Below are 8,394 nucleotides of genomic sequence, written 5' to 3'. Positions count from 1 at the left end.
TATACTCACTACCAATAAATAGTATCATTCAAATGAAATTAAAATCGCAATAGTGATCTTCCTAAACATAATAATATAATCTTTGAGTGTCTTAAATTTATTTTCTCTTTCCACAAGATCATCTTACATGGAGATGGGTGACATTCTTATAGAGCCTAGAAATCCATCCATCGAGCTGTAGAAAACCGTATCATACCACATAAACATGTCTGTTATTTCCAAAAATGCGGCATTGTCTATTCCAACCACTAATTTGTCATTCTTTAGAATGTAGACACTTCTTTTTGTAGCAATCGTCAAAAAACCATTCTGGTCTACTATTTTTATCACCGGCGAGTTCAAGGGACCTATTTTCTTGTAGAGATTTTCATTTCTGAAGGGATAGCAATATACCCTCACCGTGTTTGCTTTGGAAATTATATACAATCTATTTTCATCAAACCAAAGCCTCCTATAGACTCCCAAACTTGTATCAATTTTTTGATCAAATTCAGAAATCAAGACAAACTCATTGTTCTGAATAAGACTGATCTTGACAGTCCTGTCCAACGAATGGGTAGCAAAACATGAATGCTTTGTATTGTATGAAATCCCCTGGATTGCATCTCGGTGAATCTGCTGCTTTTGGATCATCTTTGATTTAATTGGTCCACTGTGGGGGTACGCTAGTTCGTACATTTCTACATAACCGGATCCGAATCCAACTAGTACCTTGGTTTTATTCACCCAGCACAAGTCATATGCATTATCTCCGTCCATTTCTCGTATGACATTTTTGAAACCTCTAAAATATACAATAATCCTTCCGCCATCTGAGCATGCAGCTAGGATAATATCATCAGAGAAAGAACAGTCAATGTCTGAGGACTCAGAGTCTTCTAGTTTTGTTGCTTTTTGCTTAGTTATAAATAACTTCTTGTCTGATTCAGAGTCCACTTGTAGTTTGGTTGCGTCTGCCACTGCATTCGTATTTAATTCACCTTTGAAAAATCTTACACAATTAATAATTCTATTGAATCCATCAAATTCTTTCAAAAAACTAATTTTGATTGACGAATTGGAGGCGGTTTTGTATGCATTCTTTTCCAAGGCCAATATGCTGGATCTAATTTCCCATAATCTCACATAGTTGTCATATCCTGATGTCACCAGAATATTTCTGTAATTATCTGCTGAGACGATCGGAGAGTTTTCATGAAAATAAATATTGTGTGTTGTAACTTCAATTGGCTCATAAATACTCATGGGGTGATTTTTGACAGAACAAATGATTGAAAAACTTCACACAAATAGTGATGATTGACTATGTAGCAGGAAATGACTCCCATACTCATTGATCCGAATCAATTTCTCTAGTCCCTACCACCAATTCAAATGATGAGAAGAAAATTAAGTTGATTAAAAATAGTTGAGACTATGGGTAACGGAACATTAGTAGAAAATCAGTAGAGTTGCCCCACTACGCTGGTGTGAAACCTTACTTATGTATTTGGGTAAAACAATTTATTCCAAAAATATCCATCCTTCCTTTCATGGGCATTCCAGAGAAAATTGCAGAGATCGAATTTGAAATGAGCAGAACTCAGAAAAACAAGGCTACAGAGCATCACTTGGGTGGACTAAAGGCTAAGCTGGCTAAGTTGAGATCTGAAATGAATGCTCCAAAGACCATTGTGAAGCAAGATGGTTGGGAAGTACAAAAAAGTGGTGATGCAAGAGTATGTCTTATTGGATTTCCTTCTGTAGGGAAATCTACCCTTTTATCGACGATCACTCCTACATTTAGCAAGCAAGCAGAACATGAGTTTACCACCTTGGACTGTATTTCTGGAAAACTGGACTATAAGGGAGCCTCAATTCAAATACTGGATTTACCTGGGATTATTGATGGAGCGTCTTCTAACAAAGGAAGAGGGAGGCAAATCATTTCAATAGCTAAGACTTCTGATCTGATCATAATGATGCTTGACCATAGGCGATCAATAGAATACTTAAAACTCGATACTGATCCAAATAAGACACCCAACTGTCTGGAGTTTTCTAAAGATAGACAGATTCTGGAGAGTGAATTACATAGAATGGGTATTAGACTAAATCGAAAAAAGCCAAACATCACTATCAGCTTTACAGGAGCCGGAATAAGTATTATTCCTACATTAAGGCTGACTAACATTTCTGAGAGCACAATCTATGGCATATTAAAGGCCTACAAAATCTACAATTGCCAATTGACAATAAGGGAGGATATTACAGATGAGGATTTAATAGATGTACTAAGTGGTCAGGCTGCTTATATAAACTGCATATATTGCTACAACAAAATTGATGAATTGAGCAAGGAAGAATTTTATAGGCTTGTTGAACATGATGATTCCATCCCCAATGTGAATAGTTTGGATGGAAATTCTCCCATAGAAACCGACTCATATTCTAACAACATTTCGGTAATTAGCTGTTCAAAAGGCTGGAATGTTGAAGAGTTCAAGGAGGATATATGGAACAAACTAGAGCTGACTAGAGTTTATACAAAGAAGAAGGGTGTGGAACCTAGTTTTCAGGATCCTGCTATTTTACGGGGAGAACCTACTGTAAAAGATCTATGTCGGACAATTCATAAAGACTTTTATCAAAACTTTAAGCATGCTTTTGTGTGGGGCAGAAGTGCAAAACATTCTCCTCAAAAAGTTGGATTAAACCACCAGTTGGAAGATGAAGATGTGGTTCAATTAGTAACAAAATAATCATAAATTAAAATAGTTTAATTAACAGATATCGGCACCATAGTAATTTATGAAAACCAGGCCAATTTTGTGTAGAAGGTAGGGGGTGATTTCTTAGGATTGGTTGTGTATTTTTTAAGAAAAATTCCAATGGTCTATTAGTAAGTGAGACTATGTTAAAAGTCTTATGAATTGTGATTGAATGTTAATCTTTTGAAATAAAATTTGCAGACTATTTATCTCTCTTTGGGTTAATAATATCCAATAATGATTATGACTGATATTGATGTGTCAGGATCACTGGCTTGAAATTTTTATAATACCATTAAGGCTTAGTACTATATAGTCCTTGTGTGCTGGAAAACCAAAAAAATATGTTTCATATATTATGAATTGTGACTTTTCAAAATTTATTTCAATGTATTCCAAAATTATAGATTTTTCATCAAAGTAACCTGCAATAGTTAAACAGGTATTGTATATTGTGACAGTAAATACATCACATTACCAATTTAAATAATATATGAGTAATAATCATGATATATTGCAACGAAAATATATCTACATAATCTCTAACCAATTGTCATCTACTTTTCTTTGTAGATCAAATGTATAAACTTTACTTCTTTATCAGAATTTCTAACAAAGATCTTTCTTCCGTTTCTAAATCCAAATAGCATACAGTTGGCCACTGCATCCAACTCATACTCAATCTCACCCTGTTCGTTTACAAGGTTAATAAATTGATCACAATCATTTTTAAAGATAAACATATCAAGAATATTCTTTGGATTTCCACGGATAATACTTTCAACAGTCGTATCACTGTGCAGCTCCTTTTCATAATCATACACCTTGGTGTTTATCCTATCATTGGTCAATATGTATCCATTTCTTTCAATCATCAGGTATTCTAAGTGAATTAACCTGTAATTATCTATTCTGGGCGCAAAATATTCTTCGATGCTTATTCTTACTGCTCTTCTATCCACAAATGGCCCCGAGGTTTCATAAGAAAGCTCTTCAAAGTCAAAGTCTCCCAACTCCATAATGGAATAACCAGTTTCTGGAATTTCCATTGGAATATCGATATATTGGACTTCATCTGGGAGAGAAAGATTAGAACAGTTATGTTGTGACGAATAATTCTCCCATGACAATTTCTCATTGTTATTTATCCATCCAGTTATGGCCTGGCGTCCAGAATTAAGGTTCAAATCGGAAATAGAAGTGAACTCATCTCCTAATTCAATACCCTCTACTCTTTCCACTTCGTGATAACTGTGCCTTCCCACTTTGAAGACTACTAATCTATTCTTTTTTATCTCCACTTTCTCAAAAACTGTCGTACAATCATTTTCGTACAAAACCAATCTACCAGTATCCGAATCTGATAGATAGAATGTAAAGGCATACTCTCTATTCTCAATACAGTCATCATGAACCAGTAAAAAATCATTAGGCCTATAGAAGGAAGCAAAAATGGTGTAGAACAAAGGCGATGGGCTGGTGGTAAGTGACATAGTTGAGTTACACCCAGAATTTATCATACTTGGAGCTTTTCTGTCATACGGAAGTATTTTTGGGTTGAAAATTTCATCTAATTTATCAGTGAAAAATTTCAGATTGATTTTACTCGAAACAGAACTGGAAATACTACTATCTGCATCTTTTATAAAAGCACCATATGAGGTGGTGGATGCATTAACTAATTCTCTTGTCTGTAAAAAATTGAACAAATCACTTGTCAATTCTAGAAATGGGCTATTCCTATAAATCTGCATAATTTCCCCAAAATTCTTCTCATCCAAAAAATTGTCAAAAATTTCATACTCGAATGGCTTAGGTTTAGAGCTACAATGCATTGCAAATATGGGTTATAAAAGTTTTCAAAAGCGAAATTTAACAAAATTAAGAATTGTGATCATAGAAACAACCGTACACCTTCTAACTTTCATTAATGTATTTATAAGGAGTTTTTGTCTTGAAAATATCTCTAATGACAGTTGTGATTTAATATTTATAGAAATAAAAGGCTCTGATCTCAACCATAATTTCCATATGAGAATTTGCCCACAGTCTTTGAATATTCTCAGGATCAATAAGATGTTGACGTGTGCTGGTGCAGATAGATTGCAGACTGGTATGAGAAATTCATTTGGTAAGCCTTATGGGCATGCAGCAAGGGTATTTGTTGGGCAGCACATAGTTGATATCAGAGAAAAGGAGGGGAATGATATAGAAACTATAATCAAATGCATTTGTCCCAGATAGGAAAATCAATTTTGGTGTTTCCATAAACAGATAATTTTTAAATTAAATTGAATTCACCCATGCTTTTGATATTTATTTTTCAATCTGTGGCTGGAAATGTCTTAAAGACATCTCAGCCTCCACCTGGTGACAATTTGCAATCCCATACAAACCTTGGCACTACAGCATCTTCCAATGCCGAGGTATTTAATTGTAAACCTATAATTCCTAATACTACATTGTCCTGTGATACGAATCGTAACTGGCTGTCCTGTGATAGTACTATTAATACCAAACGGGTCATTTTCGGCCGTAAAGGGATTATTACGGGGTACTATGAAGAACCGAAATCTTTTCACTGTGCTGCTAAATCATCTGGTAAAGATTGTGATACTTTCACCTGTGTTAACGTTACTGGCTCATTTCAGCCTGTTGCTAATAAACAATTTCTCTGTGATAAAAAAATATCTTTTGGAGAGGAGTTACATTGTGTACAAACACCTTCTGCTGATGCCAGGTTGGATTGTAAACCTGATGGTGAGGGTTAATCTATCTGTAATTACACCAGTTCAACAAATACTCCTCCCCCAAGTCCAATATCTTATGTCTGTGATAGAACAGTACCCCACAATATTCATAAATTCTGGTGCAATCCTGAAACATCAGGGAATTCAGGTACACCATATACTTATGATTGCTATCAAAGAATAGATGATGAAGGATCTATCTGTGTGGCACCCAAAGGATCAAATAATTTTCCCCGTTGGAGTCGATGTGATCCTGAAACATCCTCTAATACTGGAACACTCCTCTGTGAGGTGCCTAGAGGAATACCTCAGTGTGATCCTGGAGAATCCTGTAATACTGGAACAGTTCTTTGTAGGTTGCCCAAAGAAGTACCTCTTCCCTCAATATCACCTGGTGATAACTTGTCATCCCATACGAATCCTAGTATTGCAATAGTATCAGATGCTACCACCTTCGATTCAACTGCTGAACATCTCACTGAATCTCCCCTCTCTATGCCACTTCAGAGTGGTGAGAAGGTTTATTGAAGCTATTACATTTATAAACACTACTTTTATTTTTAAAGTTACAGTTATCCTTAGTATGATCTTTTTTCTTTTCGTAGCTATAAGATTGTATATAAAAAGTGGACACTACTCATCAAAGATAAAGGTAATTAATCTATGTTGGATGCTTATACTTATTCTGCTTATCTGGTTGCAAAGTTGCATTTGGTATGCATCATTACCTGGAGATTTTGGTCTGTTGATGTCACTCATATTCACATTCATATTCATTCTTACTTTTTCATATGTATTCAAGGAATGGATACTCTCCAAGTTGTTCCCCGAGTATTTGAGGGTACCATCTAGTGAGATACCTAAATAAATATATGAGATAATGAATTTTAATAAATTAAATTCATTCAATATAGATTTTATACATTAATGTCAGGATATGATTCTTATGACTGAATGACAAAATATTAAAACTATATTTTAAAAGAAAATAGACTTTTTACAACTATTAAATAAATGTAACTGAAATGATGATCATCAACTGATATCAAGTTATATATAAGTATTAGCAGATAATTTGATCTCAATATTGCAACTGACAACTACAGTTATACTTTATAGGTGTCCTACAACTTTCATCAACTATTATTTAACAAATTGAATCAAAGTTAATACAGATGTGGTCAGAGATGCATTAAGAAGAGCCAGAAATAAGTTGCCAGGAAAGCAGCTGATCCAAAATTCCCAAAAGCATGGATTTACTGGCTTGTTTAGAGATGAGTACGATGAACTGAAGGCGAGCAAGAGACTTCTCTCGAGAGGGGTTAGTGTATCGGTTATAAGAGAAAAGGGAAATATTGAGAATTTCCTGAGCAAAGTTTCAAAAGCACTTTAATACATTCTTAGATTTAATCCAATATTCATTTTTTAGTTTGACTACACTCGGTGCGAAATCTTGATTATTTCTTTTGCCTTTTAATTTCACTGTGTGCAGACTTTTTAAGTCTTTAAACCTCATTTTTCTTCTTTTAGAACCCTCATAAATGTTTCTGAATCCAGACAAACCCTTCTCAGTTTTCAGCAATAAGGGTAAGTTACAGCAATGTGACAATGCTCTCAAGGCGGCATTGAGTTCATCGGTCTGTATTGGAGCTTCTTCTAAGGACGGTTGTGTTCTGATGAGTTACAAGAATTTGGGTAAGTTATTCGTGAAAGAGAAGTATCATAAGATATTTTATGTTTGTCCAAGCATCGGATTGACATATTCTGGGCTCCAACCTGATTTCAGAGTCCAACTTTCCATAGCACAGAAAATATGCCAGGAATACTTTGATGTATTTGAAAGATTCCCATATTTGGATACCTTTATTAATGAGTTCAGTTTGGCAACTCAAGAGTTTACCCAGAAGAGTCGATTCAGGCCATTTGGGACATTTTTGATTTTTGCAGGGACTACAGTAAATGGACCGTGCTTATATCAGGTGGATCCATCAGGTAGTTTCAAAACAGTTGAGGTTATTGCAGGGGGTGTGGAATATGATAAGGCCAGGAAGTTTGTGGAGAGACGACTGAGTGGATTGGATGACAATATCGCAACCTGTTTTCATGCTCTTAGAGAATATTCAGGAGCAACAATTAATCCCAAGGACATCAGTGTTGGGGTTTTTTTGTCTAAAACTGGAGAATTTAAAGTGTATGATATTGAGGGTATCAAGGAGATATTCGAATCAATTGAAGAATAAATTTCAAAAATTACTTGAGACTGTTATATATGTTCCAATAAATCTTTTTCAATTTTAAGAAGCTTCATTAGTTGAGCCATGTGCTGGATTAACTATTATTTATGATAAATGGGTATCCAATAATTAATATTCACAGAAAAATATAGATTCTGTTTCAAATATTGCCTAAGATACTATTGCATTGGGAATAACTCTAATTGAGGTAAATATGAAAAATATGTCATTCAAACATTTACAACCTAGCACCTCGTTATATTGCAGTTTAAATTGAAAAGTTAAAGAACCACTGTAAATGAACTTGTTTGAGACAATCTTATTAACATATTTCATTATGGAAATAGGGTTTTTAATATTTAATATTTAGTTAGTTAGTTATGAGAATCATATCCCAGTATATAATGCTTATACAAATACTTAAACTCAATGCTATATTTAATAAATTCTATTTATTAAAATTCATTTCTTATGTAATTCCATCTACCCTCTCACAAGTGGTATTTCCGAATACTTGGAGGGCATCCAGCTCTTGAGTCCAATAAGTGAAATAACAAGAGTGAGTGCAAATGATAGTTCTGGACCAAAATCTCCAGGTAATAATGCATATAAAATGCAGGTTTGTAACCAGATAAGCGGAATAAGTATAAGCACCAAAAA

The 8,394-nt window shown here is 34.5% G+C and overlaps 1 pseudogene; it reads left to right on the top strand.

Moving 5' to 3' along the window:
- Nucleotides 1–1,532: 1,532 nt before the first annotated feature.
- On the top strand, nt 1,533–2,741 carry LOC147075477 (developmentally-regulated GTP-binding protein 2 homolog pseudogene; annotated as a pseudogene).
- The last annotated feature ends 5,653 nt before the right edge of the window (nt 2,742–8,394 follow it).

This window comes from Rhyacophila brunnea, unplaced genomic scaffold, assembly GCF_057557595.1.
Source record: "Rhyacophila brunnea isolate RB1 unplaced genomic scaffold, BYU_Rbru_1.0 scaffold_144, whole genome shotgun sequence".
Taxonomy (NCBI): domain Eukaryota; kingdom Metazoa; phylum Arthropoda; class Insecta; order Trichoptera; family Rhyacophilidae; genus Rhyacophila; species Rhyacophila brunnea.
Note: the sequence above shows the minus strand (reverse complement) of the source record. Positions and strands in the feature narration are given on the sequence as shown.